We start from the raw sequence: 17,075 nt of genomic DNA on the forward strand, positions 1-17,075 counted from the left end.
TGCTTCTCTTGTACATGCATACACAAAATCCAGTCCTTGATGAATGGCTGATGCTTGAGCTTTGCTGGAGTTTTCAATGCTGCCTTATTTTTTGACTCAGATTTTGAACAACTTGTCTGTACTGTAATAATCTGAGGGGTGTTAGCTGACTCATCTCTAAAGCATAAACGTAGGTAATATTTTGATTTTGGGATTAATGTTTTACACTATCTATCTTTGTTCTGGTAATCAAAGCTGAAATGTTTGTTGACCTAAATTTATTTTATAAGGACTGCTTTTTCATTGATAATCTAGTTGAATTATTGTTTGTGTAGGGGTAGAAACATACTACATTGAACATTTTGCTATGCTCTTTCTCTATTATCCTCTGTACTGAAACGAAAAAGTGTGTATGCTTCTGCTAAAGAACAAAACATGGCTTGATGGCTCACCCAGGACTATCTTCCTGCCAAAACACAAGGATTTTGTACAAATATGCCACCCTTTTTCCTTCCATGAGTAGCCAAATTCAGCTGTGCCAAAGAAAGGTCCCTTTTTTTTTTATGCAACCCACACACCATGGAAGTTGCAGTCATATTTTCCACTAACCACAGAGCTGTGAGTGATGGCACGTGTGTTTTAAATAAAACTGGGAGGAGAACTGATGTAATGTTCTCTGGGATATGGGGAGTTTTTTTTCTTCTTTCCATATCTCTCTCTTTTTTTTTTTCTTCCTCTCTTCTGGTTGGCTGCTATATGCATTTTTGTTTTGTTTAAGGTTTTTTGTTGTTTTTTTGCTGCTGCAAACCACAGTGAGGGAATTGTTCAAAATGGCAGCTCTGACACCTTGAGCTAAAATATAGATGAATTTCTTTAAAATTACAGGGTGGTGCAGTGTACCAGCTTGTACAATCTTTATAGGTTTTTTCCTTTCTTCTGTGGAGAATGTTAAGTCAATTCAGTATGATACTCTGATAGAGCATGTGAACAATATGTGTCTGTTTTTCAACAGTGGCATGTTGAACTGCAACTGTCTGTTTCTTCAGTGAGATCACAAAATGGTTTTGAAAAAAAAATGTTTTGGTTTTAGTTTAATAAACTGCAGAGAGACTTAATCTGGAATGACAAGTGAAACCTGTTATTCCTCTGCTTCTTTTTCAACTGCTGCTTTCAATGACTGAAATAGTTCAGCTCCTGCTTATAATGACCTGTTTGGGAACATTTAGAATGAGTCTTTATAAGTTTTAATGGGGAATGGCTTGAAATGGCTCGAAAAAGAAAAGAAAAAAAGGAATAGTTCTATAAGTAAATTTTGGTAGTTATTAGGGTTTGAATTCAGTTTAAAAGAAAGTTCAGCCAGGAAGGTTTGTCTCTGAATATGTCTCACTTGACAATCTACTCCTTTTACACCAGTACTGTGTCATTGATCTGCAGCCCCCTTAGGGAGGCTCCAAGGGATGGGTCTCAGTCAGCTATTGAGAAGACTTAATAATTGTTATTCCTTAAAGCTGAGATGTATTATGCAGTTACGTGACAGGACATGGTGTTAGCTGGTGTCTTTGCATGCCATTAGCAAATGGTAGGTATCTACAGTAAACTTCCTGGGACTGAAGGATTAAACCTTTGCCATTTAGACCAGGTTAAGCCTGTACCCTGAAGGTTAGGATAGCTCCAGTTACCTTGTACATGCTGTGAGCAAAAAGCATATAGGCTGACTGCCTCAATGGATCATCTGCAGCTTAAGTCATTAGCTAGGAGCACCTGCTTTATGCCTGTGCCGCTGGCCACTCCTGACAATGACGCTTCATAGTCTCATTTTCAAAATAACCTAAGGATACAGAGCAATCTCAGCTTGAGCTGATCTGACTCCAGGCTGACATGACTCTTTTTCAGTCACTCCTTCCAGCCCTGCTCTTATTCCAGAACCATGTCTGGAGCTGATTTAGCTCACTAAGCCAGATGAAAGCTGTCTGCTTTTGTAAATTTTATTTTAAGAGTTACCTTTCTGCTAGCAAGGTTGCTTGGTGTAGCTCTATCTATGGTCAGGAGCATGCCAGCCATAGAAGGAGTAGGAGCACATAGGGGAGTAAGTCAGTTTGAGATGTGGTTGCATGGCGGTTTAATCCAGTCTAAATCGTGTCAGACAGTCAATGTAAATAAACCTTTACTGCAGGGGAGGTGGAGAGAGATTCGTCTTGCTTAATCTGCTCCAAGTAAGAGACAGCTGAGGGAGTGCAGAGTGGGATCATTGATCTGCAGGTCTCTAATGTGATATGTGGAAAAATACTCCAAGGAGCTGTCAGAAAGTCCTGTGGCATGAAAAGTAACAGATCACTCTTGGATGGTGCTGAAATATTTTTTTGGACAGCAGATAAAGTGAGACAATGCAGGAATAGAAAATGCTGAATAAACTAGATTAACAAAGTTTTGATGCAACTGTAGTGTCAATGTTCTATACTCTCTCCAGAAGCTTGCTCCTGGAAACAACTGAAGGCACAGGTCCTTATTCTCATGGCCTCAGATCAGCATGTATAAGAATGAAAATGAAAAGGGTATTTAATATTAACCCATTGGAATAACTATTTTGTTTAAAACTTTTCTTTCTCTCCACAGTGAACAGGGGAGGGGCTGAATCCCGACTTATGTAGTCTGAATAAGAAAAAAAATCTTTGTTTAGAAAAGAAAAAAATAATGCAAATCTTCTTGGACTTTGGACTCTTACCAATTTAAGTTTGAGATTTTTATGCTGGATGGCCTGCTATTAATAATAGGCTAAGATTAGATCTATTCCAGTTGGCATGTTGTCTTACTATTGAAATATTACATCTTCAAGAGAAAGGCAGACCTACTCTCTCTCTCACTGCTGATAAACACATTTCACGCATCCTATGTAGATTTGATGTCCTTTCTTAAGAAAAACACAAACTCATCTGAAAATATGTGTATTTGTTAATCAGATAATCAGGAGAAACTAACTTCACAAAAATATTTTTGCCATTTTCAGGGAAAGCAAGTGACATTGAACCCAAAGGAGCTGTCAGAAAAGCAAGTGTTTTCACAGGCTTTTAATAATCATTAACACTTTCTTTGTCAAAGTCAACACCAGGCACTGTGTGCAAAGCAAAAGCCTAGGAGAAAATGCTGTGTGGGGAATGTGGCATAAGCTTGGCAGGAACTCGTACACAGGAACTCCTCAGAGCTGGCTGTTATATACCACATTTTGATAAGAGCAGAAGCATGTATCTGACAAACATAAAACTGAGACCAAAGCACTGCCATATCAGTATAGCTCAAACCCCAGCACTTAGGACTGTTAACAGTACTTTACCCTGTTTGGTGTGCACTTTATATGTTAGTTAGACCTGACAGGCTTGCAGGTTAGTATAATATTCCTGCAGTGTAAATGCTATTTATAATAAGCTATGACTATAATTTATTCACTGGAGGGAGGAGGAGTGGAGCAGACAAAGAGACAGTCATTTAATCCTGCTAAAGCCAGTGACCAAACAGGAATAAAATCCAGGTGCCCTTGAATCTAGTCCTTCCATTTCCAGTTTTTCCACTAAGCTGTATTTAGCGTGACTGTGATGTTATATTTTTATAACTGCACCTTCTTGACTGACGGAGATGGAAGCCACGTGGGTACTTCTCTAAGCAGAAGTGAACACCTCTTTCTCCTTTCCTTTGCTTCCAAGGAGAATTGTAGTACCATTAGATGAGCTCTTGCCTTGATAAATAAATGAACAGTAATCATATATTGTTTTCATGTTAGCCAAAAAGACTCACTCATTTCCTCTTGTAACACTGAATAAGAAACTTTGAGAATAATAAAACCCAAAGTCAATAGTTATTTTGTCTTACTTACTTTATGTTTTGATATAGTTAAAGATCTGTTTGTAGCTTTGTGTGGTTTGGTTTGTTTTTCAGAGATTTTTTTGTTGCTGTATTTTCCACCCACCAAGAGATATGATATGCATTTCAGCAGCCTCAAGACCTGCAGGATGTGTAGATTATGCTCTGCTTTATCTTTCCCAAGGCAAACTGCAGCAAACTACTCACTGTGACTGTGCAAAGTTATAGCTGTAACACGTGTGCAAAGAGTGGGTTCACATTCCTTGTGTTCAAAACATATATAAGCTTTTGATATGCTGATGACTTTATGAGCCTCCCTCTTATATCAGCTAAAGTAAACTAGAAAGAAAAAGAAATACATGCAAGCAGAATAACTTTGAGCTAGGAATGAAAGTGACTTGCATAAAAAAATCATGAATCTTTGTTCATAAGTGGAACATACTTAGATTGGTGTTGTGACCACAATAAGCGTTATTGATCCAGGTAATTGCTGGCCTGTCAGTTTAACTTCAGTGTCTGGGAAGCTGATGGAGCAGACCATGCTAAACTCTATTATGCAGCACGTGCAGGACAACCAGGTGATAAGGCCCAGTCAGCATGAGTTTATGAAGGGCAGGTCCTGTTTAACAAACCTGATCACCTTCTATGACAGAGTAACCTCCTTGTCAGATGAAGGAAAGGTTGTGGATGTTGTATACCTTGACTTTAGTAAGGCATTTGGCACTATTTCCCACAGCATTCTCTTAGAGAAATTGGCTATTCTTGGCTTAGATGGGCATATGCTTTCCTGGGTGAAAAACTGGTTAGATGGGTCAAAAGAGTTGTTGTCAGTGGAGTTAAATCCAGTTGATGATAAGTCTCTCCAGGGCTCAGTACTGGAGCCACTTCTTTTTAACAAAGATCCCTTACAACCCTTAAGATTCTGTGATTAATGATCTGGATGAGGGGATAGAGTGCTCCCTTAGTAAGTTTGTAGATGACACCAAACTGGGTCGAAGTATCAATATGCTTGAGGCTAGGGAAGCTTTACAGAGAGATCTAGATAGGCTGGGTGGCTAGGCCAAGGCCAATGCTATGAGTTTCAATAAGGCCAAGTGCCATGTCCTGCACTTGGGCCACAACAACCCCCAGCAGGGCTACAGGCTTGGGGAGGAGTGGCTGGAATGCTGCCGGGCAGAGAGGGATCTGGAAGTGTTGGTTGACAGCCAACTGAGCACGAGCCAGCAGTGTGCCCAGGAGGCCAAGAAGGCCAATGGCATTCTGGCCTGTATTGGGAATTGTGTTGTCAGCAGGAGCAGGGAGGTGATCATCCCCCTATACTGATCTGTGATGAGGCCGCATCTTGAATACTATGTCCAGTTTTGAGCCCCTCTCTGCAAGAAGGACACTGAGATGCTGGAGAGGATCCAGAGGCAGGCTACCAAGCCAGTAAAGGATTTGGAGCATGTCTTGTATAAAGAATGGCTGAGGGATCTAGAGCTGTTTAGCCTGGAGAAAAGAAGGCTTAGGGGAGGCCTTACTGCTCTCTACAGCTACTTGAAAGGAAGTTATAGTTGAGGCAAGAAAGAGGACCCAGGAAACTACAGGCTGGTCAGCCTCACCTCCATCCCTGGAAAGGTGATGGAACAACTCATCCTGAATGTCATCATTAAACATGTGAAGAAAAAGATGGTTATCAGGGGGACTCAAGACCAAGGGGAAATCCTGTTTCACCAACCTTATAGCCTTCTATTAAAGTATAACTGACTGACTAGATGAGAGGAGAGCAGCGGATGTCATCTACCTTTACTTCAGCAAGGCTTTTGACACCGTCTTCCATAACATTCTCATATAAAAGCTCAGGAAGTATGGCTTGGATGAGTGGATGGTGAGGTGGATTGATAACTGACTGAATGACAGAACTCGGAGAGTGATGATCAGTGGACCCAAGTCAAGCTGGAGGCCTGTGGTCAGTGAAGTTCCACAGGGACTGGTTCTGGGGCTGGTCTTTATTCAACATCTTCATCAATGACTTAGATGAGGCAACAGAGTGTACCCTCAGCAAATTCACTAATTCACCAGAAGGCTGCGCTTCCATTCAACGAGATGTGGTCAGGCTTGAGAGTTGGGCAGAGGGGAACCTCATGAGGCTCAACAAGGACAAGTGCAGAGTCCTGCACCTGGACAGGAACAACCCCATGCACCAGTACAGTCTGGGGATTGACCTGCTGGAGAGCAGCTCTGCAGAGAGAGACCTGGGAGTCCTGGTTGATAACAAACTATAAGCATGAGTCAGGAATGTGCCCTCATGGTCAAGAAGGCCAATGGCATCCTTGGATACATCAAGGAGAGTGTGGCCAGCAGGTCAAGGGAGGTTCTCATTCTCCTCTCCTCTGCTCTGGTGAGGCCTCATCTGGAGTACTGTGTCCAGTTCTGGGCTCCCCAGCTCAAGAGGGACAGGGAACTTCTGGAGAGAGTCCAGCACAGAGCAACCAAGATGATCAGGGGACTGGAGCATCTTCCTTATGAGGAAAGGCTGCAGGAACTGGGACTGTTTAGTCTGATAAGAGGAGACTGCAGTAGGATCTCATTAATACTTACAAGTATTTAAAAGGTTCATGTAAAGAGGATGGGGCAACACTTTTTTTCTGTTATATTTAGTGACAGGACAAGGAATAATAGACAAAAGCTGGAACACAAAGTTTCACATAAACATAAGGAAAAACTATTTTACTGTGAGGATGAGGGAGCCCTGGCACAGGCTGCCCAGGGAGGGTGTGGAGTCTCCTTCACTGGAGGTTTTTAGGACCTACCGGGACACATTCCTGTGTGACCTGACTTAAGTGGACTTGCTTTAGCAAGGGGATTGGACTAGGTGATCTTTAAATCCCTTTCAACCTCTACCATTCTGTGATTCTGTAAAGAAAAATAAATATTGCCGATGTATATGAATAAGAACCAAAAGTCTTGCTGTAAACTGAATCCAAACAAAGAGACTTATGAGGTCAGGTTCTGTACAAGCTGTCATGTATAAATGCTATCCTCGAGGCCTGATTCTGATCTCAATCCTCTGCAAATTCAGGCAAACTCCAAAAAAGCTGGTAGTGCTACTGTGAACTGCCATGACTTCAGACTTAATTACCATTGTATTAATTGTAAACAAATACTCTAATACTTCTATAACTTTCAGAAAGTACTCTTCTCATATTTTAGTGGTGGTATTGTAGCTGGGATGGAGCAATGGCGAATCCACACACAAAAAGGATCCTTTTCACCATTTGCAATTTAATGGAGTACAAAGAGGCAAGGAAAACACTCTACATAAATACAGATGTCTCCATTTCTGAGGCTTTTCTGTGTTCCTACTACTGAAATAGGGATCAAGAATCATATTGTTCTGTGGGCTTGCTCTTTGTTTTCGATAACTTTTGAAACCTGATGTTGAAAGGGGTTTCCTGGATTGGTTATTGAATCCTGCCAGCTGAGACTCCACTGTGAGCACTGGGAACCTTTGGGTTTTTTCGTTAAAAATAGCCCAGGTTTTGAGATTTGAAGATCATCTGTATTTTGCCACCACATGAGTTTTGTGGTAAGGGCTTATTTCTCTGTTGCTCTAAACTTCAAGCATGAGATCTGTACCAGAGCAAAAAAGCCTGGTAAAGAAGTAAAACTTTTCTCTTTTACCCTTTTTTTGCATGGCCATAAATGACCAAAGCATGGGAATGAGCAAAATGGATCCAGTTTAACCTCCTTAGCATTTATACAGAGACCCTCTTGTTCTTCTTCAAACTGTGCCATGAAATTCAGTCTTGTTCAGGCACTACACAATGCCACATACCTCATGCTGGCTTTTACCAGCTGTCAATGCAAAAGCTCTACTTTCCCTCAGAGTATGTTTAAACAGACAAATTGCTTTGCCAACTCTTCTGCTCATAGTGACATCCAGAGCCTCTACCAAGGGAAATGGAGCAAATAGGTCCAATTTTAGTGTTACCAAATTTGACACTGCTCTTAGAATCATGGAATGGTAGGGGTTGGAAGGGACCTTGAGAGATCTAGTCCAACCCCCCTGCAGAAGCAGGTTCACCTAGATCAGGTCGCATAGGAACATGTCCATGCGGGTCTTGAAGACCTCCAAGGAAGGAGACTCAACAACGCCTCAGGGCAGCCTGTGCCAGGGCTCCCTCACCCTCACGGTGAAATAGTTTTTTCTTATATTTAAGTGGAACTTTTTGTGTTCCAGCTTCATGCCATTACCCCTTGTCCTGTTACTATCTACTGTAGAAAAAAGGGATACTCCAACCTCCTGACACCCACCCTTTAGATATTTATAAATGTTAATAACATCTCCCCTCATTCTCCTCTTCTCCAGACTAAACAGCCCCAGTTCCCACAGCCTTTCCTCATATGAAAGATGTTCCAGATGGTCCAGTGCTCTTGATCTTGTACATGAGGAAGGCAGGCATTTCCATGTGTGCAGTGTCATACATGGCTTCCTATGCTTTCTGTACGTGAGAGAAAGAGGCTTAATGACAGACTTCTAGCCTTTGCTCCAAATGTTGTGGTTTTCTATTTTTTTTTTGTTTCATTTTACCCAGACCCCTGAAGTAATTAGTGCACCCTGTGGTTTTTTTGTGTGGTTTCTATCTGAATACCCATGAAGGAGTTAATTAGCTTGTTTGCAGTATCTCATTAATTCATTTTTGGCTGCGAACTTAATTGCTCCTTTATTACTGATGAGTAAAATAGCTTTAGGCTCCCAATTAAAATGGACTTTGATGGATGTGTAAGAGCTGGGCTTTCAGCTTGTTGAATGGGTGATGGAATCGCCATTCTATGTCTCATTGTAGGCTGGGCTCCTTCATGGCAGTGCTACTTGGGGGCAAATTCCCCCCAGTGGCAGACTTGGTCTTGTACTTAGAGCCATTGACTCCCCCAGTGGGAGAGAAATTGAATAGAAATTAGTGTCTGTAAACCTCCTTAGGTAGGTGGAACTCCAGCAATAGATGGAACCACTGCCCACAAACTTGTTACCAATGTGTCTAAGATGTACAGGAACAGTAGTTCCCCCTGTTATTAAATGGTGACTGTACTGAAGGCAAGCTCCCGGTGGTGAAGGTCTGCATTTCTCCCTAGGACATCCAGAGTTGTAGTGGAAGCCAAAAGCTATTTTCAGATATTTAGGGACATATCAAACATTTTGTTCTTGAAATAATTCTTTTCTTCTTTCTGCCATATATTTAACATGCTGGAGCTGATGTGCATCAGTTTACTTTTCTGGGCCTTGATTTCTTCCTTTCTTGAGTGCTTCCTTTCTAATATATTTTGAGACTGTTGGATATCAAGCATTATAAAAGAACCAGGAATGTTGTTGTTATAAAGAGAAATATCCATATTAATTGTAAGAAAAAGAAGAAAGTTGCAAATCTGTCTCTCACTTCCCTCGCACCCCTCCCTTTATGATTCAACATGAAGAATACACAATTTATATTGCCAGTGGTGACTGGCTTACATCCAATGACCTTTGCAAAAAATCCATTGCCTGCATGGAAAATGTAGTAAAACAATGTAAGCGTGCCTACTGTAGACATGTGTATTTCTTAACACAGTAGGGTCCTGAGAATAGCTGAAGTCTCTGGATTCTTCTGCAAGAAATGATACCACATGGGAGCCATTGTTATCCCCCTTCTGCTAGCTCTCAATCTGCCTCCAAAGAAGAAGACAACCTCACTTGGGCATTGATCCACACACAGGAAAATAAACAATTGACACATGATAATGTGAAGGGTCAGTAGAGCCTAAAGAGGGGGAAGACTATGTCTCTGCTTTGAATGGACAAGAACCAAAATTGTCAACAAAAGGACACCTATCTTCAGATAAGATTATTACAGGTAGCAAGTGGAAAAGCAGTGAAAACTGATATTCTATATCTTTAATTGTAAATCTTCTTAAAAGCTATTTGAAATGCTGTATGTTACATTTTGATGAGAAGAAAACACTGTCAATCAATGGTTTCTATTCTACAAAAAGATCTAGAGCTTCGTAAGCTGAATTCCACAATGTTTTTAATACTCTAACAGCTTATTTGCTTTGCTCATAAAATCTGAACTCTATCTGACTTTTCCTTAATTACGGGTTTGGGAAGAATTTCTGTTTCCTGGAATAGTGAAGGGGGAAAATCCTGTTTACTTTAGAAACAACTTTTTTTTTTTTTTTTGCTTTTCTCAAATCAGAGAGAAAACCAGAGGTCACGAGATAACCAGAGTCTATGACACAAGTTACAAAACAAGATGGTGATTGAATACAAATTTAAACCAAATTTTTTGAGCTGACAAGTTTGTGGCAGTGCAGTCTGCTAATAATTTACTCTGGAATTCTCTATGAAAATTTCAATCATTGTGCAACATATGAGATCTAGCTATGACTATGCTCTTTTCAAAGGCCCAGAGGAGGACAAAAAAAAAAAGCAGCTTCCTTAAATCATACTGTGGCAACTCTGCCCCTGTTTTAGCTGAATACTTAAACACATGCTTAATAAATATGCTTAGAGAGCCTGCTGATTTAAGCTTTTCTTTGTTATCAACTTTAATGCTAGCACAGACTGACTGGAGTTACTGGAGTTCATTATTGGTGTTACAGTACAGCAGGACAACTGCTTTTTGTTCTTAGAACTAACTTGTCTTGCTGCTTCAGGTAGTGCCCCCTTTGACAGAAAAGGAGAGAACGTGCCTGCAAACAAAGGCAGGCTATAGTTACGATCTGTGGTGGGGAGCTCAGATAGTAAAACTAAACTTTCAATTTTATAATGTGGGAACTGAAGCAACAAGATGCAAGGAAGAGAAGGGGAAGGAGTGAAAAATAGCTCACATGGCTGCAGGTGGACAAAGGGTGAGTCAGAAACTGTGTACAGTTTTGGCTCCTGCCTGTGGCTCCTTGCTTTCTGTGGGTCCTTGTGATGATGAAGATGCCTTGTACTTGCAAATTTTTATTCTGGGTGCTGCTTAACAGAACTACTGTGAACGGGAACTTCAGTTCCTGGCAAGAGCTACTTTGTCCTAGTTCTGGCCACACTTTCTGGCCTGTCCTTATTACCCCTGTGCCTAGGCAAAGACTCTTACTGAAATCTGAGTGATGGTGCTACTTGTGGAGTCTTGGATCCCGTTTCCCTATAGGCAATGGCTTATACAAGGGAATGTCTTTAAAAGTATTTTTCCATGAGGAAGGTTTCTTCTAACTTCATCTACAGAGGAATTAGGCACTGGTGCCCAGACCTGCCTGTGTCAGCCTGGTCTGTGTCTGTGGTGGTGGACAAATGTAACCATCTACATTTTTGGAAGTGCTTTTCAAGTGAAGCTGCCAACCAAAATCTAACCCAACTGTCCTTGAGAGCATGGACTTCACCTTTTCTCAACCAAGGTTTATGGTATAAGAGCAACAAAGTTGATTTCAAAACTTTTTTTTTTTTTTTTAGAGAGTAAAAAGAAAAGTAATACTTTGTTTAACTGATATTGAGGCTTCTGTGGCTTGTGTCTATTAGATGTATTAGTTGAGTATCTTTGAGGTCTGACTGTTTTTATAGAGATGTACATAAAGTCCATTTTTTTCTGCTCTGAGTCCCACTGTGTTCAGGGAAAGTGACTTTTGTAGTGGAAACATTGCTTCCATCTCAATATTCCTTGGCATGTACCTCTGTTTCTGATGTGTCCTTTCTGCCTTTTATTTTTTGCTCATGAGGCATTTGTTGCTGCTTATCTCTTGCACACATGCAGCTCCAGGCAATAAATTTCAAACTCTCCAGAAACTCCCCAAGACATCACAGCGCAACTCTGCTCCAACTCCAGCCCTGCATGTGGCCTGTGTTTTGGGTGGTGACTTCTCTAGTTTGAGTTATCTATCTCATAAAATAGCTTCAATACTTTTTTCTTTTTTTTTTACACTGCTCGTCAACATGAGAAGGTTGCTGCACCCTTCAGTTTAACAGCCATAAGCAGTGATTGCTTCGTTAAAGGGGCTCTTGGGAAGACCAACAGAAAGAGAGGGACAGACTATGATGAAATTCAGCAGTGTAATTTGTGATGTGTTGAATTTATAATTTCTGTAGTCCTGTTTAAAAGCTTTTACAGACTTCAGTATAACCATTACTTAAATTTGCACAAGCTGTAGATAGTCTCCATGTAACCTGCCTTCATACTTAACCTGGGACATCTGCAATTTCTTCTTTATGTGATCTTGTTAAGAGACCTGAGGATTCCTAAGTGTCTAGTGGGTAATCTAGACTGAGAAAGACCTGGCCTAAATTCCACTGCAGTCCATGGCAACCTATTTTTGGGCTTCAATAAGCACAGGTCTCATATTTTTTAAGAAAAAGGCAGGAAAGAGGTAGAATTGTAGCGCAGTAAAATATGTTTGAAGGTGTTGTGGCAAAAATGTCATGCGATAATTTTAGTTTGAAAAGGAAGAAAGGTGAAAGCTTGCAATATTTTACTTGTCAGGAAAGTTTTTGGTGATGCTGCAAGAGAATTTTCTCAGTTTTATGGTAGCAATGTAATTCCTTTTGAAAAATGATGTACCTGGCTAATCTGGACGTATCTGGAGATGTTGGTTTATATTCTTGTTTGATATAAACCGATATAGATTTGTGCAGGAGCTACATATTTAGTAGCAGATGAAAATCTGTCCTTTTCTCTCTTTTAGGGGAAAATTTCAACAACTGCATTTCAGAAAGTCACTTTTTTTTTTTTTTTTTGTATTGTGAGAGCCCCAGGCTTAACACTTCTATTAAACCAGTATAAAAGTTTCCTAATTGCTACTCTTGATAGAAGACAGTTGGCTTATGTACTGCACTAGAGAATGCAGTTTTCACCACACTGTGGTGAAATTGTTATGGTATTTTTCTGCAACAGTATGATAGGATTTATATTCCAAACAGCCTCAGACAATGTAAGGACAGTTTCCCCTCTGTCTTCCTACTATGACTTCCCTGTTACTACCATAGAGTTGAAATTCTGGTCATGGACACACATAGCATTAGCGTCGGATCTGGTAGGAGTGAGAACCATTGCACTTCATGGAGCTGTGAACCCCTCTGTACCTGCTTTACATCTTGCTGCTATCATAAAGAGGAGAGCAGCAGTCTGCTAAGCTGAGCTTTGTGTCCTGGCTGAATCCTTTATAGATGGGCCAATTTCCTTCCCAAATTTTAGATTGTGGTGGTGGTGTTGCTCATGTTCCAGAGACAGCCTGGAAAACATCTTCTTTTTGCTGGCAGGAAGGGACAGTCTTTGGAAATTTATCTCTGAATTCACATATTCCTGGGAAAATGAGAGGCAGATTCCAAGGAGCACAAAGGTTTAGACCTTTATTCTTGGTCAGTCATCCCTCATTTTTCCCTACTGAAATCCAGAAAGGATATGTAGGAAGCAAAGGACTGCAGTGAAATGGGAAATAAGTTATAGTTAGGAAAATATTTTCTAACCATATAACAACAGTCCAGAAAGTACTTCTGAGCTCTGAAGTATTGGCTACAGCTGGCTGAAGTATTGGCTACAGGACTTGTTTCCTGATAATGAATATGTTTTTTCTTGTTTTACATATTTAATAAATTATCATGGGGAATATTAAATACATGATATTTCAGAACTTCATACTGTTTTTCTTGACTCTATTGGAGCTTCTTTTGTGTTCCATGAAGTTTGCCGCTGACTAAATGTTTCTTATTATTTGAAACTTGAGATTAATTGTTGTACTCAACTTTTACTCAAGCACACAAATGTTTCTGGGAAGCTGACCATAAACTAGGTTGTAAGCAACTAGAGTCCCATAGATTATGTCCCAGGGCCAGCTGCTAAAATGTTAGAATATGTTATGTTTTGTTGAGAGAGAACACAGTCTCTTTCCTGATTATGCAAAAGACAACTGGGGAAAAAAATCACCAGTGAGGCAGCTCTAGGGAGGCTGGGCTAGAGCTAGGAGAAACTCTGTATGGAAGCTAAACTTGTAAGTACAAAAACTTCTGCTTTACTTGTAGCTAAACCACTTGGCTCCCCCAAAGCTGAGATCTCTCTTCTGCATGTATGTTTCAGCCCAGAAGTTTCCTGGTCTCGATGGGATGAAACAGCTGAGTGTCTAGCACGTCTGTGGACCCCTGGCCTCTGTGGTGTGTGCTCCTGTCTGCAATGTGTCACAACTGTGTGTGCAGTGCTTTAGAGGCTGCTGCTTTTAAAACACAGCTGGAGAGAGAATCGGCAATGTCTCCTTTATGAGACTGCTCAAGGTCTGCAGAATTTGCCCTGATTTTTCATTTAATCTGAATTTTCAAGAGGAAAAAATTTGGGATGCTTCTGCAGGACTGCTTGGGAAGTGGACTGAAACCCTTCTTGTGTACCTTAGCCATGAGGGCAGATGGCATGGCTCAGTCTTACTCTCTTTCCCTGTTCCAGTGAATGTTGTCTTATGCAGCACACAGTGGCTTAATTAAAAAGCAAAGATATAGAAATGTGTTTTCTTCTTTCAAACAGGCTCCAGCCTGAGTACTGGAGGATGACTCTGAGGGTAGGAGATAGAGCACTGAAATTTCTGACTTTGTATTTTCCTTTCTATGTAGTGCTTCAACCACTCCTATATTTTACAGATCTGAAAAAGTATTGTGTCATTGGCTATGTATTAGCAGAAACATTTAAAAAACAGCAAGTAGGTGGATATCTTGAGGGCACACTTTTTTGACAGCAAGTGAAATGGCAGATGGAAAATGCCTACCTGCCTTCTGCTTTTGTTTGTTATGGAGAGTGCCAACATCAGCCAGAGCTGCCCAGGTGTGGCAGCTACGGACTGTGGTGTCAGGTACTGTTTGTGCAATGATCCCAGAGACATGATGCTTAACAATGGTCCTCACATCCACTTTGAGGCCAAGTATCTGCTTTTTAATATTAAAAAAAAAATTAAAATTAAGCATCCATTTCCCTCACTGTAAGTATGTTGGTGGAAGCTTTTTAGTTTCACCCACTGCCAAGGCTGACTTTTTTTCCCTACAGATAGGAGGAGAAGCTCTACTCTAAAAAGGTACAGGCAGTAGCATTTCTGACTTAAAGGTTCTTGCAGTTGTTCGTCCTGTTCCTCTCATGTGAAGGCTTCCCTTGGCAAGTCTATGACTTGTAAGTATTGGTCACTGTTCCTGCATTGCCACTTGGCCATCTGTGACGGGAACACCATACAACCTGAACCTCTTCCTTGGGCAAACACTGAAAAAAATATTGCAAGGAGACAAGTGTGGTCTTTTTGTTTGTTTCCTCTGAAGAATTTCTCCAAATACCTGTGCTTTTCATGGAAATGATAAATCACAATGTGTGTCTGCAGTCTGGGATCTCTCTCTTGATGTGATGGATTCAGTAAGTTTGACATGCAACCTTTGGTGTGGCTGTAGCAAAGAGATTGCTGAGAAATGTCATGGGAGAATGGAACTTGTTGTCCCAGCTGTTTCTTGTTGCTTTTCTGCTGGAGACTGTAGGCTGGTAAAGCTGGAGGTGGAATAGGATGAGTTGCGTGCATCTTGACAGCTTCTGGGCAAGAAGCAGTGGCTCAGGCAGACTTCATCAGCAGGTTGTGCTGGAGGATTTCTCAATGGCGATACAGCTGTGTCCATCCAGCATCATCTCACCACTGAAAGGGATGTCCCCTGTCTCCCTTCCCACCCTGCAGTCGTGGCCCTGCCTGCTTGTACAGGGAGTAGCACCTGTTTTATCTGTTGGTTCAGTTCACTTGATGAGCAGAAAAAAATATTATTTTGGCAGTAGAATTGAGTTTGGTGATGGGATTTTTGTTTGTTTTGGTTTTGTTTTGTTTTTTTTCCTCTGGGTTTAGTGAGCTGAGCTGGCTCTGGGAGGTTGTTAAGCCTGAGCAAACAGGCAGTAGGAGTAGCGAGAAGGAAGGGTTGCCCCTTTAGTCAACAGTAGCTGTTAGACCAAGCTGAGCTGTGGTGGCAACCACAGGGTAATTAAACAGCAAAGTCTGTGGCGTGCTCAGCATTTTCCCCTTCTCTAAATGCCACAGCATGTAGACTGAGCTGCACGTGTGCAATGCCAGAAAGAAATCTACTTCTAAGCACAAATTAGAGCTGGCTAATTATCTTTTATTTTTATAGACTATATTTTGTAATTTCTTTGCTGTATATCTCTAATTTTTTTTCCTTTCTTTGTTTGGCCATAGAGTAGAAGAAGAAGAAAAAAGGTTTGAAGAAGAAGAAGAAAAAAGGTTTTAAAAAGAGAAAAAGCCTGACAGACCAAAGTTTTATGCTTAGTGACTAATGCAACTAAACTCCTTGGTTTTTTTTTTCTTTGTCCAGTTAGGAAAACAAGACTGTCAATGGTAAAAGAAAAAAAAATTGGCAAAGATTGCCGGTTCTGATGGCTATTTTTTCCAGTAAATAAATAAATGAATGTAGGTAATTTTGAGCCACTTCAGATTCCACAGGCCAGAGAAGTGGAAAACTGTTCCTTGACTTCTAAGATGTTTGTGGAAATTATTCCCTTTGTCCTACAAGGGGAATTAGGAGATTTGCTCACAGATGTTCTTAGTGGTTTCACTGAAGGAGAAGTGGGGGCTGGACTTGCCTTTGCATACGCAAAGGACAATAAAGCAAGCAGCCAAATGGTTAGAGGGGTCCCCATAAACATATCAAAGTTTAATACTCCGTTTACATAGCAGGCCTTGAATGTCTGCAGAAGATGGGTTTTAGCTGGACTGCCAGAGTTGGAAGCAATGCAGGCCGGACTGTGTACTTGGTTTCCCAGCTTTGCTGCAAGGGCAGTAGCAAACAGGGTGAAGGAAGGGGGACGAGGAAATGGGTAACATTTTAAACCACTGGTTTGTGGGTGTTTGGTGTGTGAATGTATGTCAGCACCTACAGAAAAGGGAAGACATGTGGCATTAGTTTTGTTTCATTTTTATGCAACCCCGTCATTTAACAAAAAAAGCACTAGGGCCTCAAACAAGCAACAGCTTCTGCCATTGATGCCTATAATAGGACTGTGCTGGTAATAAATTATGGCAATGAGCTTGTTAGCAGAGTCCAGGCCTTAAACACTTGCTTGGTTACTGTAGCTATAGCTCCAGATCATCAAAGTGCTCGAGGCTACCCAATGCCTGCAACAGGAGACCTCTTCTAACCCAAGCTCTGCCAGGAGGAGGAGTGGGATTTCTATCTCTGCCTTACAGCACTTTTAGTAAAAAGGCTCAACAGCACTCAGCAGAGCTCTGCTGCAAAAGAAAGT

The sequence above is a fragment of the Colius striatus genome, chromosome 2, assembly GCF_028858725.1.
Source record: "Colius striatus isolate bColStr4 chromosome 2, bColStr4.1.hap1, whole genome shotgun sequence".
In the NCBI taxonomy this organism is placed as follows: Eukaryota; Metazoa; Chordata; class Aves; order Coliiformes; family Coliidae; genus Colius; species Colius striatus.